The 18,395-nt window shown below is 35.9% G+C and overlaps 1 pseudogene; it reads left to right on the forward strand.

Annotated features, from left to right (window-relative positions):
• The first annotated feature begins 5,858 nt into the window (after nucleotides 1-5,858).
• Nucleotides 5,859-6,266, forward strand: LOC125390012 (ubiquitin-conjugating enzyme E2 N pseudogene; annotated as a pseudogene).
• Nucleotides 6,267-18,395: the final 12,129 nt, after the last annotated feature.

Below are 18,395 nucleotides of genomic sequence, written 5' to 3' on the forward strand. Positions count from 1 at the left end.
TGTTTGAATAAAGAAAGTGCCTTGGCCTTTTGAACAGAATTCTGGGAAGAAGGGCAGAGTGGCAGATGCCATGAATCTCTGGCCTGCGATGTATGTATCTGCTGCTAAAGAAAACAGGCAGTGGGGGGGGGGGAGAATTGTCTGTATTCTGTCAATCATGTTTTAAATAAACACTGATTGGCCAGGCAGGAAGTAGAGGTGGGACAATGAGAACAGGAGAATTCTGGGATGGAGAAAGCCCATTCCTCTGAGTCCTGAGCAGATCACCAAAGAAGAAAAATGTGACCTGCCCCACTGAGAAAGGTACCGAGCCATGTGGCTAACATAGATAAGAATAATGGGTTAATATAAGCTACAGGAGCTAAAAAGTAGCCTGAAGTAATGGGCCAATCCGTTTATATCTAATCTAGACTTCTGTGTGATTCTTTCAGGCTAAATGGCTGTGGGAATGGGGCAGGACAGAACCCCCAATAAACAGGCTCTTGTAATACAAGACAGTCTCAAGCATTTTAATACAATGAAATATATTCTCAGAGCAAATTATAATCTTGTAATAAATTAGTGACCTACTGAGATTTAGCCATAAAAATGTGTAAAAGTATGAAACACTTTGACCTAAGAAGATTTAAGCATAAAAATATGCAAACATATGAAACATTTTAAAAGTACATTTTAAAGTAATCTTTGTGTCAAATAAAAATGTATTAATTTGTGCACAAGAAAATGATGACGGCACTTTCAGCTGTAGATGAACTATGGTCTCTCTTTAGAGAATATATGTGGAAAATAATATATATATATATATATATATATGTGTGTGTGTGTGTGTGTGTGTGTGTGTGTGTGTGTGTGTGTATGCTGTTTCAAAAGCATTAAGCTGTGGGCCTCGAGGGGGATGTGTGTAGTGTGTCATTGGGGTAGAGATTGGGGTTTCAACAACCTATATCATTCCCAGTTTATACTAACTCTGTTCTTTAAGATTGTACTCTCAATCAATATATAAGATATCAGATGTTAATCCAGGACCATGTCTGTCTGTCTGCTGCCATGTACTTCTGAACTTATAAGCCAAATAAACTCTTCTGTAAGTTGCCTTGGTCATGCTGCCTTAAAATAGCTGTATAAAAGTAAATGAGACACACAGAAAATTCCCTTTACCTGGTTCCTATAATCTTTATGTGTGGAGGCTTGAAAATGTGAGCCTGTTTTCATGTTGATCAAAGGTCAGAGAGTTGGAACTTTGCTCTAGTTCCTTCAGTGTTTTAGGGCTAGGGTGTAAGCATGACTTGTTTTGTTCTAGCAACAGAATGTTTAACTGTGAATGTAGCTCATGACTTTCAATTGGTATGTTAATTTCCTTGTATTATGTTAATGGAAGCTTTTGTCTTACTCCTACCTTTTGGGGTCATGGGTATTTTAAGCAGTTGGAAAATAAACATGGGCAAATTTTCAGTACTCACTGCCTGCTGATACTATCCCTATATATTTCTCTGTTTTATTATTTTCATTCATGTCTTCATATTCTTTACTATATTTCTAAATCCCATGACTTTACCCTGGCAAGAGATATTTTTGTAGAGACTTGTCCCTGACATTTATGTCTCTTATTTAATGATTATTCCAAACCTTAAGTAAAGGGATGTGCTGTGATGTATCAGTTGTGACTGGGCTCTACAACACTGAGCTTTGGTTGTGCTTTTTTGTAACAGTCTCCCTTTGTAGCAAAGAGAAGGTTCCTTGCTAAGGGACAAGGACTACACTTATCTGCAGGTATAAGACAAATACTTAGAATGTTGTTAGGGAGTCTGTTGTTTTAGTAAAGTAGTAACTGTGAGTTGTTTAAGATTCATGACTTCATTAGTCCCAGAGAGTTGACCAGGGTTCCAAAACCAGGCTTAATTTCTCTCTTGAAGAATGGATATTAACCTCAATGAGAGAGCTGTTGGTCACCAAAAAGGAAAGTATATGTGACACTATTGTATCTTTATGGCTATCCTGCCAGGGTAGCCATTGTTGTTTTTCATAGGAGTCATAACTAATTAGAACTATGAGGTGAATCAATCCTTTTGAAGTTGGAACAACACTTTCTGGTACCATGAAAGCTAGTCCTTACAAAGCAAAGGTTCACATCAGTTCCTGCACAGACAACTCTCATTTTGCATGTGAAGTTCATGTTGTCTTCAACAATAGGTACTTATCTTCCACCAATGGGGACAACTAAGGGCAGTAATCATATCCTGTAATGTTCTGAGAGTCTTAAACAATCGTGACCAACAACTCAAATGAAGACTTCTCATTCCTATTGTTGGGATTTATTTAGATGTTCTATCACTCTTGCTCCGGAGCCAAGACAAGAGCTTTCTATTAAACTCTATGTGTTTGTATGTATATACATTAACAGGTATCTTTAGGTAGATAGTTAATCGTATGAATCCTCACGAGTTCTTTAGACACCCTTACTGTGATTTTACACCCCTCCCTTCTTCTTCTAAGTCTCTCCACTCCCTCCAACTAGAGTCCCCTTTTCCATTTAATCCTTCAGATCCCATGTATCCTGATTCTCCACTATTTTTCTTCTTTTACATATGTGTAAAACACACACAGATTTTAAAAATGTATTTTTATAATATAAAAAATAAATTGTAAATTTATATATAAAATATAAGTATTATAAAATTATAATGGTATGGCAGTTTTTAGGTAGAGATCAGATAATCCAAATGACCTATGAACTACTTTTAACCTAGCTTTTTTTGTTTCTAGAAATATATTTTGCACACACTAGTAGGTCTTCAAAGGAGGGGTAGTACAAGCTACATTAAGCCAACGTGAACACTGAAGGTTAAGCCTAACTTACTGATTGATATTTGACTGACTTATGCCTGGTTTCAAAAAGTCCATAATCAATAGTGCAGACAAGGTTTCCAAGAACTATTATATTATTCATCATCAGGAACTCATGAGTGAGATGTAGTTAATTCATCTAATGATGTAATAAGTACATATAGATTCGGTCTACTATGTTTCTGAATAGAAGTACATTTAAGTGTTCAAAATAACAAGAATATTTCTGTGGAATGACAACAGTTCAACAGTATATATATTCTCTTATCTCTTTGTCAAAATGGATTTAATCTCCAAACTGAACTTTCCTAAGACAAGTTAAAAATATTAAAACTGATGTATAAGAGCCATATATGTTGATAAATAACACAACACTTGGGAGGCTGAAAAAGCAGTGCCATCTCTTCAGCCCATGAGTTCAAGAAAATTCTGTGCTGTGTAGCATATAGCACAAGGGTATATGAAATTTTTAAGACACGTATACAGTCTCACAGATTTTGTAATACAATATAAAATACATGGAACATTCTTTCTGAAAGTTGCTCTATCGCATTCCTTCATGCTCAGAGCAAGAATCAAATAGCAATTACTAGCTGTAGGAACTGATTAATGGTCAATTTAACAGAGGAAACAGTTTTGACTCCTGTTTTTTTTTTATATATATTTCACTATTTGGGTATCATGAACAACCAGTCCCTTAGAATTTCATGCCTTGTAGTATGTGTTCTTTACAGCACTAACTGAAGTGTCCCTCCACAAGAAAAGTGATAATGCAACATTGACACCTCAAATTTCTCAGGAGTTCTGTGAATTTTCTAAGTTAAATCCCAGTCCTTTGAAGGTTATAGAGATGGCCACCTGCAGCTTAAAGGAGCAATTCCCAGAAGAGCAAATTCTTCTCACTGATAACACTGTGATGCCTTGAGCACTTGGGTCTATACTCAGAGGTTCCCAAGTTCTAAGACAGGAAATTAAAGTTATGTATGAACTGGTAAACTTGGTCCCTCTAACTATGAACTTTAGAATATAGCAAATGAGGAAAGAATAAGCTTTAGATGTTTTATAAGAACACACTCATAAATTCTTATTCAAATGTCATTTATCAGAGAAGAATTTTGGGAAAGTCATAGAAAACTTGGAATGAAAATAGTATATAGAAAATAAAGATTTTGAGATGTAAATTTCAAGTAACATTAAAAATTCTGTAATAACCTCCTAGAAATATGTATTTCCCTTTTATTAAAGGTGTCTTTGTGTTTGATTCACACATTTAATTTTATCTCCCACCACTCGTGTGTGTGTGTGTGTGTGTGTGTGTGATGTATGTACATGAGTGAGTGTGGTTTGGATGCATACGTGACATGGTGCATGTATGGTGGGGTCAGGGGATAAATTCTTGAGTCTGTTTTTTTCTTCTACCATGATACTGGAATAGAATTCAGTGTTTTAGCTATTGAGAGATATACTCTCCTGCTGAGTATCTGACAGTTCAAGATTTCCTATATACTTAAATATTGGGATGTTAACTATAAAAGCATTTATGACTTAGTTGTACAATGTTTTATAGATTGTGTTAATTTTTGAGTATATTTCATAATATGAAGTTTGAAGAAATTCTTAAATAATAAAAGATTAATTTAGCAACTGAGTAGTGAAACTTGGCTTAGAGTTTGTATGTTCTATCTCCAACTGATGCTTTAAAATTCAATCTGCATTTCTACAACAGAAATGCCAAGTTCATAAACCACAATGTTTATGAAAATGCAAAGGAAGACAACCTATGCACACACATCAGCAGCAAACTGTATTCAATAAAATCTGTGTTTGTTTTTCTCTGACTTTTCAAAACAATTGTGGTTAAGTTTCAAAGGCATTGGTGTAGACTCACAACACCTTGTGAGTGCCACATAAAATGTACAAACATTTGGTGGTGGGAATATAATCTCTAACCCAGAACATGAAGGAAAGTAGGGAACTGTTTAAACGGGCTGTACTTTGGGAGCAGCAGAATTGATGAAAATAGTAAAAAAAAAATCCAAGAAGAACAAATGAAAGGGAAAAAAAGAAAAAAGATTTGTAAATCAACTAATTTACGTTTCAAATGGAAACTAATTTATTTTATTTAACGTTTTCAAGCCCCTTTCTTCTACTGGTATTTGCTTTTCCAGCTCATTAAGTTTCTGAATGATTAATCTTTACTCTCTGAGCAAGGAGAATGAGATTATTTAGTGAAGTGTGGGATGGCTCAGCCCCTCAGGACATAGTTTAATCCAACGAGAGGGAACTCTGAGTTAAGGTTCCCATGACATTCATACTAATAAAAAATGATAATATTTCTCATTGACTTTTAATGCACTGTACATATAGAATGACCCATGTCCACATCATTACCTAGTCCTAGTATGTATGAGCATGTGTCACAGATCTATATATGTAAGCATTGACTCAACATATGTTCTATTAGCTAATTTTGATATCAGGGTAGTAAGATAAACTTCTATTAGAAAGCATGATCAAAGTGAGCTAATTTACAGTTTTGCCCTATTTGTGGGGTAAAAGTCAGAAAGGTTATTTGGATAATTGAGCTTAGACTCATAAAATATTGTATAAAACTCCAATCTCCAAAATAAGTATTCCTGATATATTATAAATTAATGTTCCTCATGTGACAAATTAAAGTGAACTAGTTCAGAATATGTGGAGAACTCAGAAGGTCAGGGCCACCATCACAGGGTTTAAGCCCACTCACATTCTCTTACCATTGGAATAACCAAGGGGACATGGAGAATAAAGAAGCCCTAAATCACCAACACATATTACTGTCACCCTCAGGGTGTTTAAACTGAATACACTCCTGTCCTTCAGGAACTCTCTCTAACTTGCAATCTTAATAATGTTTTTAACTTTAATGAAGATAGTTTTTGATATTGTCTTTTATAGATCATGCTTTTGTTGCTTATAGAAAACGCATTGCCGGGAGACAAGAGCAGAGTCTGAACTTGGGTTCTGACAAGATGGTGGGGCTGCCCCACATGATCACCAAGGAGCCTCAGCGTTTGCTGGCAGAGCCAGTTCCTGGCATTAAAGTAGAACCAGATGAGAGCAAAGCCCGTTATTTTCATGTCGTCATTGGGGGCTCCCAGGATTCCCTCTTTGAGGGAGGGACTTTTAAACTTGAACTCTTCCTTCCAGAATACCCAAAGGAGGCACCTAAATGGGAGTACAAGTTTATCATCCCAATGTAGACAAGAGAGGAAGAATATGTTTAGATATTTTGAAAGGTAAGTGGTCCCTAGCACTGCAGATTCGCACAGTTCTGCTATCAATCCAGGCTTTGTTAAGTGCTCCTAATCCAGATTATTTGTTAGCAAATGATGTAGCCGAGCAGTGGAAGACCAATGAAGCCCATGCCATAGAAACAGTGAGAGCATGGACTAGGCTATATGCCACCATGAATAATATTTAAGTCAATCAGAGTCAGATCATCAAGTGTACATCACTTTTCCTGTTCTGCCAAAACTCTTCCTTTTTTGTTTGTTTGTTTGTTTGTTTGTTTGCATTTAACGAACACAGTCTTAGAAACATTACAGAATAAAAGCCCAGGCATCTTCATCTTTGGTGATTACATGCACATTAGCAAATCTATGTCTTGTTCTGATTCACTGTTGTACAGCATGAACAGAGGCTAGAAGTGTCACCCGGAGTTGTTATGAAGTATTTAAAAAGCAGTGGCTCTGCATGGTTTCATTTCTCTATCATGGTTTAAGTACAAAGCACTGTGAATGAAGGTAGTTGTCAGGGTTAGCTGCCAGGTTATCAGTGTTTTTATTTTATTTTTTAGAGGGAATGTTTTACTTCAATTTGATGGTCTCATTTCCCCCTGACCCTCCTGTGGGATCTAATTGTAGCAGTTAAATGCAGCTAACAGATCTTTAGAATACGTTCTCTAGCCAAGTCTAACTTTAGACACTGTAGATGGGCTAGCTTGATTGTCTGAATCAAAACAGGAACATTAAATACCACAGCCCTCACTAATAACATTCTGACTTCACTGTCAAGGGTAGATTCTCTGCACCCCCACCTACCCCCTGAAAAGAAGAAGAAGAAAAAAATGTTCTGACCTTTTTTTATGGCTTGCCTGGAAACTTCTATAAATCTTATGCTTTAGTAAAATGTTTTTTTTTGTTGTTGTTGTTATTCTACTTTGCTTCTGTATAGTTTATTTGTTGTGAGCCTTATTCCTGAGCCTCTTAACACTCCTGGACTTGTTTGTCCTTACAGACTCATAACATTATTGTAATGTGCTTGTTTTTCTTTCCTGATGTGACAATTGTATTTAAAACTATATCACATGGAATTTTCTGTTTTGATCCTCTCCATTTGACAAATTGATTGGCAAATGGAGAATTTTACCAGTTTGTTTCATTGATGCAGATTTGTGATAGAATTTTACTGAATTGATATTAATAAACTGGCTCTGAGCATGTATGAAATATCAGTATCTGTCCTATTTTTTAAAACTTACTAGAAATTTTAAATGTATGTTACCTGATTTAATTAGGTGAAAAAAAAAGAAAACTCACTGCCTAGCTTAAGGGCCTCTAGAATTTCTCCTATATTATTTTTTAGGAATGTTATAATTTGTATTTTATATTTATGTCTATAATATATTTTGAGTAAATGATAAAAGTTTAATATAGTATGGTGTCTGCAACATTATTAACTATTATACATTTACATGGAATTCATATTTTAAAACATTAAGCTTTTTGCAAATACTTAGACTGTTTCATATTTCTTTTTTGGCATTTTGGCATGTTAATGTTATAGATTATAATAACTAATTTTTAAAATACTGAACCAGATCTATAAAATGTCTTGGTTTATTGAATTACATAATTTATTTTTATGTGATTTATGATTTGATGTAATATTTTGATGAGAATTTTTCAGTCTGTGTTCACTAACTATTGATATGTAGTTTCAGTCAGATTTGCGATGTCTACTTTTAGCCTATTAGGGTAACATTGGCTTCATAAAGGAACTGAAAGTTCCCTTCTTCTGTTTCTTAGGAAAGCAAAGAACTTTTGTCATTTCTTCTTTATATCTTGGTAGAATTTGCTAGATATCTCAGCTTAGTCTGGTGTTTTGGAAGATTAATATTAGAAGACTGACAGCCATTAATGCCATAAAATACATATGTTTGTTTATATTGTCTTGCAAATATATGTGCAAAAAAGTCTAGTAATCGAGACAATACTAGAATAAATCCCAGACTGGCTGCCCTGCCCTGCCCTGCCTTGCCCTGTCCTGCCCTGCCTGAATTTAGGTAGGCAGGGAAGACAGATCTGGATTTTGGGAGGAAGAAAGTAGAGTGAGGGGACACCATGGACACCCCCTCCAGAGAGAGATGTGATGAGAATTTGCTGGTAGGCCAAACTCGTAGTGATATGCAGATTGATAGAAATGGGTTAAATTAATATATAAGAGTTAGACAATAAGAAGTTAGAGCTAATGGGTCAAGCAGTGATTTAATTAATACAGTTTCTGTGTGGTTGTTTTGGGACTAAGGTAGCCAGGTGGCTGGGAGAAACTAGCAGGCCTTCCTTGCAACAGGTGGTGGTCCACACCTCTAATCCCAGCACTCAGGAGTCAGACCAGGTGAATCTCTGTGAGTTCAAGGCCAGCCTGGTCTACAAGAGCTAGTTTCCAGGACAGCTAGGACTGTTACACAGAGAAACCCTGTCTTGGAAAAAACCAAGAAAAACAAAACAACAATAACAAAAAACACAAACAAACAAAAATGTTCCCCACAAGATATCCATTGTTGTTTCTAAGAAACGCACATCAATTGCAAACACACTGACAAATTAAGAGTTTTGTGAGGCCAGTTTAAGTTTGTTCTATGAATTAATGTTTCAACTGGTATTGGTAATCTGTAAACTGGTAAAGTAAACTTCAAATAGAATTAGTCTGAAAAGATAGCATCATACACATTAAGAGAGGAAATAGTTTCTTGAAAAAATACAAGCACAAGTCTCTATGTACTAGGTGCAGTAGCTTCTGTTTCACGACATAGACATTAATGAACATAGGAACATCACATAGATTCTGATATATTGTGGGCTTCATTTTCATCTTTAGACAGGCACTCTGGAGTAAAATTCTACAAATATCATAATAAGCATACACCATAGATGAAATGAATTTGACAGATAGTTCTCAAATATTCATAAAATAAACCACATGAACAGTAAAATAATGTATAGCATTAGAACTACAGAAGTGCAGAAGTCACAATGCAAGCAGGAAAGCATAGACAATTCCATTTATGATTGCCTCAAAGGCAGCAGGGCAGTGTCTCATGAGCAGACATGAGAACACCAAAGAGAACCCAGATACAAGCCCACACAATGATAATCAATGACCACAATACTTTTTTTTTTCTTTTTCAAGATAGCTTTTCTCTGTGCATCCTGGCTGTCCTGGAGCTCAATCTGTAGACCAGGCTGGCTTTAAACCCAGAATCCTTGCCTCTACCTCCTTAGAGCTGGCTTTAAAGGTGTGTCTCCTCCTTTTAAAAGCTGGCAAAATAAACGTTGAAGAAAGGCTCTCTTTTCAACAAAGGTGGCCGATTAAATTGTATATCTGTACGTAGAAAAATGAAAGCAAATCCACACCTCTTCATCATACAGAAACATGTGTTGAAAATGTTTAAAGATCTTTATTGAAGACTTCATATTGAGACTGCCAGGGAGAAATACTGGGAAAATATTTACGTATGGGACTAGGCAAGGGCTTTCTAAAAAGAATTGCAACAGTCTAAAATAAGAACATTAAGTAACAAACAGGACTGCGTGGAATTAAAAATATACACAGAAAGATAAATAATAGTTAGAGTTCAGAGGCAGCTACAAATAGGGAGAAAATCTTGCTCTGTCAGAAAGGTAAATGACAGTAAATGTTGATGGGAACACAAGGAAGGTGAACTCATGTATAATATTATATATAAATGTAAGCTAGTTTAACAACTTGAATATAAGTTGCAACCAGTAGGCTAAGTTTGCATCAGATCCTGCTCCAGCAAGAATGGCATCAGTGTATTTACAAAATAAAACCCTCATGATGTAATCACCTTTTAAGTATTCTTTTTATGATTGCTTAAATGACAATTAAATTTTTGCATGAGTTTTCAAGAAAATATTAAAAACATTACCCAAAGATTGTTCAAATCTTTGAGAAGACTAAAGGTAACTGAATTATAACAGAAAAGCTCTATTCACTTTCTTAGATATTGGAAAGGTGCAGTCTTCAAAACTTCTTAGGAAGAGAGGAAAATATGTGTTTGATGTTGACAATTCAAGAATGCTAAAGATAAATACAATTAAGGTTTCTTTATATTAGGGTATTCATGTTCTAGAATAAATCAAATAATTAGCTCTATAATTCGCACAAAGGATTTTTCTAAAGAACAATATAGCTACAAGCATTAATTTTCATGCATACTTATTTTTTCTAAGCTAATATAAAAAACTAATTAAAACTGCCATGCTTTGTGGTCTTCCTTTGTAGAAAACACTGATATTTCTCCCCAATATATTTTAACTTCACAGCCTGGAATTTGCACAAAGACAAGAAATGTGTCTTAATTTTACTAAATTTCATGTACTCATTTTTTTCAAATAAATTATTCATAAGGTTATAAATATAAAACCTGCTTATCTAGAAGCAATAAATACAGAGTTTTAATTCTAAGATTGTTTTATCAAGAATATATATACACATATATACACTGTTTTCTTATGCAAATTCAAGTGAACAAAACAAAGTAAAATAATAAGTGGACTAAGTATTACTAATACTGTTTAAACATAATTATTGGAGATTTATAAATTGAGGAAATGTAAAAAACTTAGCTACATTTATCATGGGCATTTTTTGCTAAATGTCTTCTATTGTCATATTCTTTGGTCAGGATTGCCAGCTCACAAATAATGACATAGAGAATTATTGTTAATTATGAAAGCTTGGCCTTAGCTTAGACGTGTCCCACACTCTTATAGATTAAAGCGACCCATTTAAGAAAACTATATTCTTTCACATGACTTGATTACCGCTTCCTAATACATTACATCCAACTTGCTCTGAGTCTGTTGGCAAAATTGCATGCCTAGATTCCTTCCCCAAGGTTCTCTCTCTCTCCCCAGAAGTCCCACCTATTCCCTCCTGCCTAGCTATTGACCATTTAGTATTTTATTAAACCAATCAGAAGTTTTCATGGGCAAAGAGACATCGTTACAGTGTAAACAAATATTCTGCAGTATTTTCCCTATTCATTTAATTAAAAGGGAAAGGTTTTAACTCTAACATATTATGGTAAAACCATATACAATAAACACAACTATCAGGTATTGCCTAAAAAAATGGAAGGGTTTTAACTCAAACATAGTAAAACTATATGGAATAAAAGCAACTATCAAGTGAGAATTGCATTTGCAATATGCAGCCCATTTATATTTGTCAAATTTAGAGACATTGCTCCATACTATTCTATTTAGAAGTTTTTCGGCCTAGACCTGACTTTTTATGTGCCTACAGCCTTCTCTGATCATATGAGGCAAACCTTAAACTGCTAAGCTGTGGTTAGGCCCTCCACCACTAGCACATGGCCTAGCAGATGATGCTTCCTTCTTTTAGTTTGGTTGAGAGCTGAAACCCAATGCCTGTGATCCCGTATTGGAGACAGTCTATCTGTCCTAGCTCTGGGAATTTTCTGGGTCCACAGTGCAGTCGACAATTCTAACTAGGCTCCTGCTATCAAGTAGCATGACACCTGGCCCTCATAAGTCACATTCAAGTGCTCAGGAGTAGGACCTCTTTAAAGTGCTGCTCCAGAGTACACAACAAGCTCCAGAGTACACAGCAAGCACCTAGCCCTCTTGGAACTTCTTTTTTCTCAGACCATATGTAGATATACATGTTGTGCTTTGGGCACCAAAAAATTTTTGTTGGGAACCCCAGTTCACAAATAATGACCCCGAGATTGGTCCTTAGCTTAGGCTTGTCCTACTAGCCTTTATAATTTAAATTAACTCATTTTTTAAATTTTATGTTTCTTTTTTTGCGTGGCTCAATTACCTCTTCTCAACATGTCACTCTCAACTTGCTCTGAGTCTGCTGAACAAACTTTGCCTAGATTCCTCCTCCCAGTTGATCTTTCTCTGCCCAACGTCCCACTATTCTCTCCTGCCTAACTATTGACCATTTAGCTCTCTATTAAAACAATCAGAAGGCATCTTAGGCAGAGACACACTTTGCACTGCAAGAAAATATTCAGCAACAGTCTTCTTTTGCATTTCTTATGTAAAATGTTTTTATTCTTTCTTATGAGAAAGTAACACAGACTCTGTAAACATTTTTTATAAAAGTATGTTTATGCTACTGATTTTTGTAGGAATTATATTGCTCCAATAACAAGATAATGGGTAAAATCTGTAGACATACTATTAATTGTACAGCTTAAGACCAAACCTCATTAGATTTAAAAGAACTTGCACAGAAGGTCTGGAAAAGAGCCACTATGATTTGTTCTTTGTGTCCTGGTATTGTTAGTTCAGAGTGTATATTTCTTTGATGTTACAAATGTTTGCCCAAAAGGGAAGTTTTAATAACATAGTTTGAAGTAAACAGAAAACATACTAAATATCAAAACAAAAAATGTTCATGATTTATACTTACATAAAGAAAGCAGCTTCCAAACCAGGAATATAGACTTAAGTAACTATTTTGCCATTGCAAAGAACTAGTCAATTCTGCAGGCTATCAGTAATTCAACAGGACCTTGTTTATGTTTGTGCATAGACTATGAAGATAATAAAGCCAATTTGAGTTAGTTGTGTGTGTGATGCCTTTCATATTTAGTTTGAATTGAAGCTTCTATAGGAATTGAGAATCAGTTCCTGAACAAATGTAGCTTACATTAATTTCAGACTTGAAGACAGGGGCAAGTCTTCAAGTTTTTTGAAGGCATTTCACATTATTCCTAAAAGACCAGGAAGTTTGCAACAGAAAGGTAGAAAGGTAGAAAGGGAATCTACAGCAGCACTATTGTAATAGCCAGAATCTGGAAACAATCTAGGTGTCCCTCAATAGAAGAATGAATAAAGAAGGTGTGGAACATAAACATATTAGAGTTTTATTCAGTGATAAAAAGTAATGACATCTTGAATTTTGCATGCAAATGGATGAAAATAGAAAACACTTTACTGAATGAGATAACCCAGACCCAAAAAGATGAATATGTTATGTACTCACTCATAAGTGGATTCTAGCCATAAATAAAGAACATTGAACCTATAATTCATGATCCTCGAGAAGCTAAACAAGAAGATGAACCCAAAGAAAACCATATAGTTATCCTCCAGGATATTGGAAGTAGACAAGATTGCCAGGCAAAAGTTGGGTGCATGGGAATGGGGGTGGTGTGGTGTAAGGGAAGATGGGGAGAGAGAAGGAAGAAGGGGAGGATTGGGGAGAGCTTGGGGGAGTGGGACAGTCGGGATGGAGGAAGGGTGAATATGGTAGCAGGGAAGTAGATATCTTAATTAAGGGAGCCATTTTAGGGTTGGCAAGAGACTTGTCTATAGAGGAGTTACCAGGTGTCCAAGGAGATGTCCCCAGCTTGTTCCTTGGGCAGCAGAGGGGAGGGTGCCTGAACTGGCCTTATCCTATAACCTCACTGATAAATATCTTGCATATCGCCATAGAACTTTCATCTGGCAATGGAAGGAGATAGAAACAGAGACCCACATTGGAGCACTGGACTGAGCGCCAAGGTCCAAATGAGGAACAGAAGGAGGGAGGATATGAGCAAGGAAGTCAGGACTGCGAGGGGTGTGTTCACCCACTGATATGGTGGGACTGATCTAATGGGAGCTCACGAAGGTGAGCTGGACTGGTACTGATGGAGTATGTGATCAAACTGTACTCTCTAAAAGTGACTGTCAATGAGGGCAGATTGAGAAGCCAAGGACAATGGCACTGGGTTGTCACGCCTGCCTTGACCGGCAAGGAAGATGCAACACTTGATTCTATCTGCAGTTTATTTAGGAACCTTGAACAATCTTCTGACCCTGGGGAAAGCCAGACCACAGCTTAAATAGCCTCTGGGTAGTCAACCCCAGCATGCTACGTGGGAAATGCAGATAGGTCCAGAAACGCGGAAGCAAGCCAGATCCTTAGCCTTAGCCATATATGGAGTTGTTTATGACCGAGAGCACTCACCATTGGGCAGGTGGAAGGCGGAAACCAGGGCCATCTTGAAGGCGCGGCACTACGCAGCTCTCTACACTGGATTTTGATTCTACTGCATGGACTGGCTTTGTGGGAGCCTGGTCTGTTTGGATGCCACTTTCCTAGACCTGGATGGAGGAGGGAGGACCTTGGACTTCCCATGGGGCAGGGAACCCTGACTGTTCTTAGGACTGGAGTGGGAGGGAGAGGGGGAATGGAGGGAGGAGGAGGGAAATGGGAGGTGTGGAGGAGGTGGAAAATTTTAATAATTAATTAATTAGTTAAAAAAAGAAAATCTTTGCTCCCTTAACACTGTATTCTTTTGATTTTAATATTAAATTACATGTGAAACAAACTAAAATATATGGATCTGATTTTGTGTGTGTATAGGTGTGTGTGTGTGTGTGTTTTCTTGTGTGGGAGGCATTTTTTAAGGGAGGCGTTTGTTAAGGGAGGTGTTTTGCAAGGCAGGGTTTCTTTGTGTAGCCCCAACTTTTCTGGAACTGTGTAGACCAGACTGGCCTCGAATTCCTGAGTGCTAGAATTAAAAGGATGTGCCACCATCACCTGGCTTGTATTTGATTTTTAGAAATTTTACATTAAATAAGCTGCATCTAATAATAACTGGCTCATGGAATACTTTTACAATTACAGGATTGTACAGAATGGATATGAGCCATATTAGCCATTCCTGAAGTGTGTGTGAAGTATATTCACCTGTCTATGTGTTTGAACTATATAAAATATAAATGGGACATGTTCACTACATGTTAAAAGGCTTTCTTAACTATTCAAGTCAAATAAATTTAAGCAGATATTAAAATTATTAGAGTAATAGAGCTAAATTTGTAAACACTTTAATAGTACTAAAGCCTAAAATGATAAAATTATTATATACTTGTGAAAGCAACACATTTAAGAGACTTTTATTCAATTCAATATTAATTATATTAATCATAAAATTCGTACCATATGAATATTACTATATAACACAGATATATGAAGAACAATAAATAATATTTAATTGAATATTTTCAGGTTTATCTACAGGACAATTATTCCTGCACCGGACATAACTATTTTTCATTTCTGTACAAATATTTTGCTTTTGTGTATAACTAATTTGCATTATTTTTAGTCTTCACAAATTACAGAGTGCTAAAGCAAACAAAAGACAGGGAATATGGATAGTATCAAGACCAGTAACTTAGAAAGCACATATATCTAATCTACATTGAGAGGTACAAAGCCATCCATTTGGTATACTCCAATGCCTTTCAAATCTTTATTTGAAAAAAGATGACACTTGGAGCCTTAGGTGATGATTTATCACATAACTTAAGAGTGTGTGTTCTGAAAGCATGAGTTCAAATTCCCAGCATCCACATGGACATCTGGGCATTGAGTTGTGTTCCTGTAATCACTGTACAAGTATACTGAGACAGGCGGTTTCCTGAGATATCCCCAAAATGACAGCTTCAGATCCATTGAGAATTGTTGTCTTTAGTCAAGGGAGCGAACAATTGAAGAAGACATTCACCCATCCTGCTCTATTCTGTGCATGCATGACATGGTATGTGACACACACACAAACACGTTCATGGGCATGCACAACATTCACATCACAGAAATATAGCACAGCTCACCCAAACACACATGCACACACACACACACACACACACACACACACACACACACACACACACCATATTTTTTAGACAGAAAATCATGTCACACAAAACCTTTTTTCTCCTAATATTTTAACCTTAGATTTAATATTGATTTATACTTCTTAAATTTTATCACAGATTCAGATTTGAATCTCTGTAAGATGTCAACATAATATTCTGACATTCTTTAATGTTATTTAATTTATGAGATATGATTAATAAACATTTTCATTAAGAGACATTTATATCCTAGAAATATTGAGTTATTGCTACAAAATATTTTCAAATATCCCTTCCTCACTGATACATATAAGTGAAAAACACTATTTCAGTACTAAGTGTTGTAACAGGAAGGGCCCGCTTGTTCATCCTGCTGCCCAGTTACCAGCTGCCCTGCTAGCTTAGTCCCAAAATAACCACACAGAAACTGTATTAATTAAATCACTGCTGGGCTCATTAGCTCTAGTTTCTTTTTGGTTAATTCTTATATCTTAATTTAACCCATTTCTATTAATCTGTGTATCGCCACATGGCAGTGGCTTACCGGGTAAAATTCCCAGTGTCTGTCTCCATCAGATCCATGGAGTCTCACTGACTCTGCTTTCTTCCAGAATTCAGTTCTGTCTTTTCTGCCTACCTAAGTTCTGCCCTATCAGACCAAGGCAGCTTCTTTATTCATTAATCAATGAAAGCAACACATTGACAGAAGGACCCCCCACCACCACCACCAAAGTGTTCTGCCCATTGATTGTGAACGTGTAGATGCTGGAAGGCAGTGAGATTTAGGACTGAAATCAAAGATTTCTCCAAGAACTCTATAAACTTTCTTTAGTAACTACTACTGCAAGGAGAAAGAGGTTTGCTGTCAAGGAGAGTTTTATATCTTGGACAGCATTAAATCCATGGTTGGGTCGCATATACTTTATTAAAGGATCTGCTGGCATTTGTGAAATTGAAAAAAAAAATCAGTCCAAACTTCTTGACTTTTGATTATGAGTATTCCTTAAAGAAGTGATTTGTTGATTTAGCCAGAGGTGGCTCAGTATGAGAACCTCAGAGTTACCAGACAAAGTCAGGCTCAGTATAAGGACCTCACAGTTACAGCTGGCTCAGTGTGAGGACCTCAGTGTCACTAGCTGAAGTGGCTCAGTTTGAGGACCTCATGGTCACTAGCCCGTCAGACTGCTTTACACTGGAATCCACAACCATGACATGATATCCTCACAGATACTGGAGGAATTTCAGAACATTAAAATACTTTGATTTACAGATTTATTATTTTTCCTTACATATTTGTTTTTAATTCATGAAATGAAGAAGGTAAGGTTGTCCTTGACCTTGCAAGCAGCAACATAACCCGGAACATTTGTTTCTCCTGCCTCTACCTTTAAGGGGCATACGGCCATGTTTATAAATTGCTGGTAATCCAAACAAAGGCTTTGGACTTCTAGACAAATAATCTACTAACCAGACTACATTCCAAGCCCCATGAATAACTACTGTAATAACTTTATCTATATGAAGAAAAGCTAGAGGATAAGATTACAAAAGTATCTTACCTCGAGTGTATAAAATTTCTGACTTTTTTTCATTAAACCAAAAACGATAAAACAATCTTCCTTTGAATGTTCATCGAAGACTCCACAGCCATGTGTACGAAAAAGTTCCAGAAACTATGCCTTCTTCCATTTTAATATAATCTATCTCATAAATTTCTTCATAGAACACTACAAAACTGTTTAAGGCAATAGTCAGAATTTGAAAGTTACGACGTAAAGTAAAACATGGTATACAATTTTGTACTTGAAAGAAAACTTCTATTATTTAAATTAATGGACAAGTCTGTATTTTCTTTAGATATAATTTTACATGGTGAATAAAACTTATTATAATAAATATTATAATAAATATTTACAGTATTCAAACTGAAAGAAAAGAGTTTGATGGCATGAGTCAATTAACTATTGTGATTTTCTTAATGCTGCTAGTCTCAATTTTTGTCAATAGAATCAACTGTGGGATTCTTTTATTTAGAGAATAATTTTAAAAACTGAAGACAAGGTTTTATATATTTTAGAGAAATGTCAATAAACATAAAGAGCTCTTGAAATAATTAAATTAGAGGTAAAATTTAATTACCTTTTATCTAAAATTTCATCCAAAGTGAAGATTTTTGTATTGTTCTTTTATATTTTTATCCACATAAAAATTATTAAATTTGGTAGCATAGAATAGGTGTGGACAGTATTTTGCAAGACACAGAAGAGATTTTTGAAAAAAAAAATCAAAGGTAATTGAATTAGTACACGCCAACCTAAATTTAATTCTGTACTGTAAAATCATCTGGGGAGGGTACTCGATCACACCTGCCGAGCCGCCTATAAGTATTGCAGGGAGCTGCAGGTGTGTGTCTTCTATGAGTTACCCACGTTGCCTTGTGCTTTTGGAGGTGGGACCTTTGATGAGTTTGAGCTTGTTCTTTTAAGTAAGCCACCATAAGCCCCTTTCACTAATCCCGATATAAAAAGCCATTTGTTCCCCAAGTTGGATTAGGTGAAACCATTTGTTTGATCTGTTGCAGGAGTTCTT

The sequence above is a fragment of the Myodes glareolus genome, chromosome 26 (assembly GCF_982192425.1).
Source record: "Myodes glareolus chromosome 26, mMyoGla1.1, whole genome shotgun sequence".
NCBI classification, from domain to species: Eukaryota; Metazoa; Chordata; class Mammalia; order Rodentia; family Cricetidae; genus Myodes; species Myodes glareolus.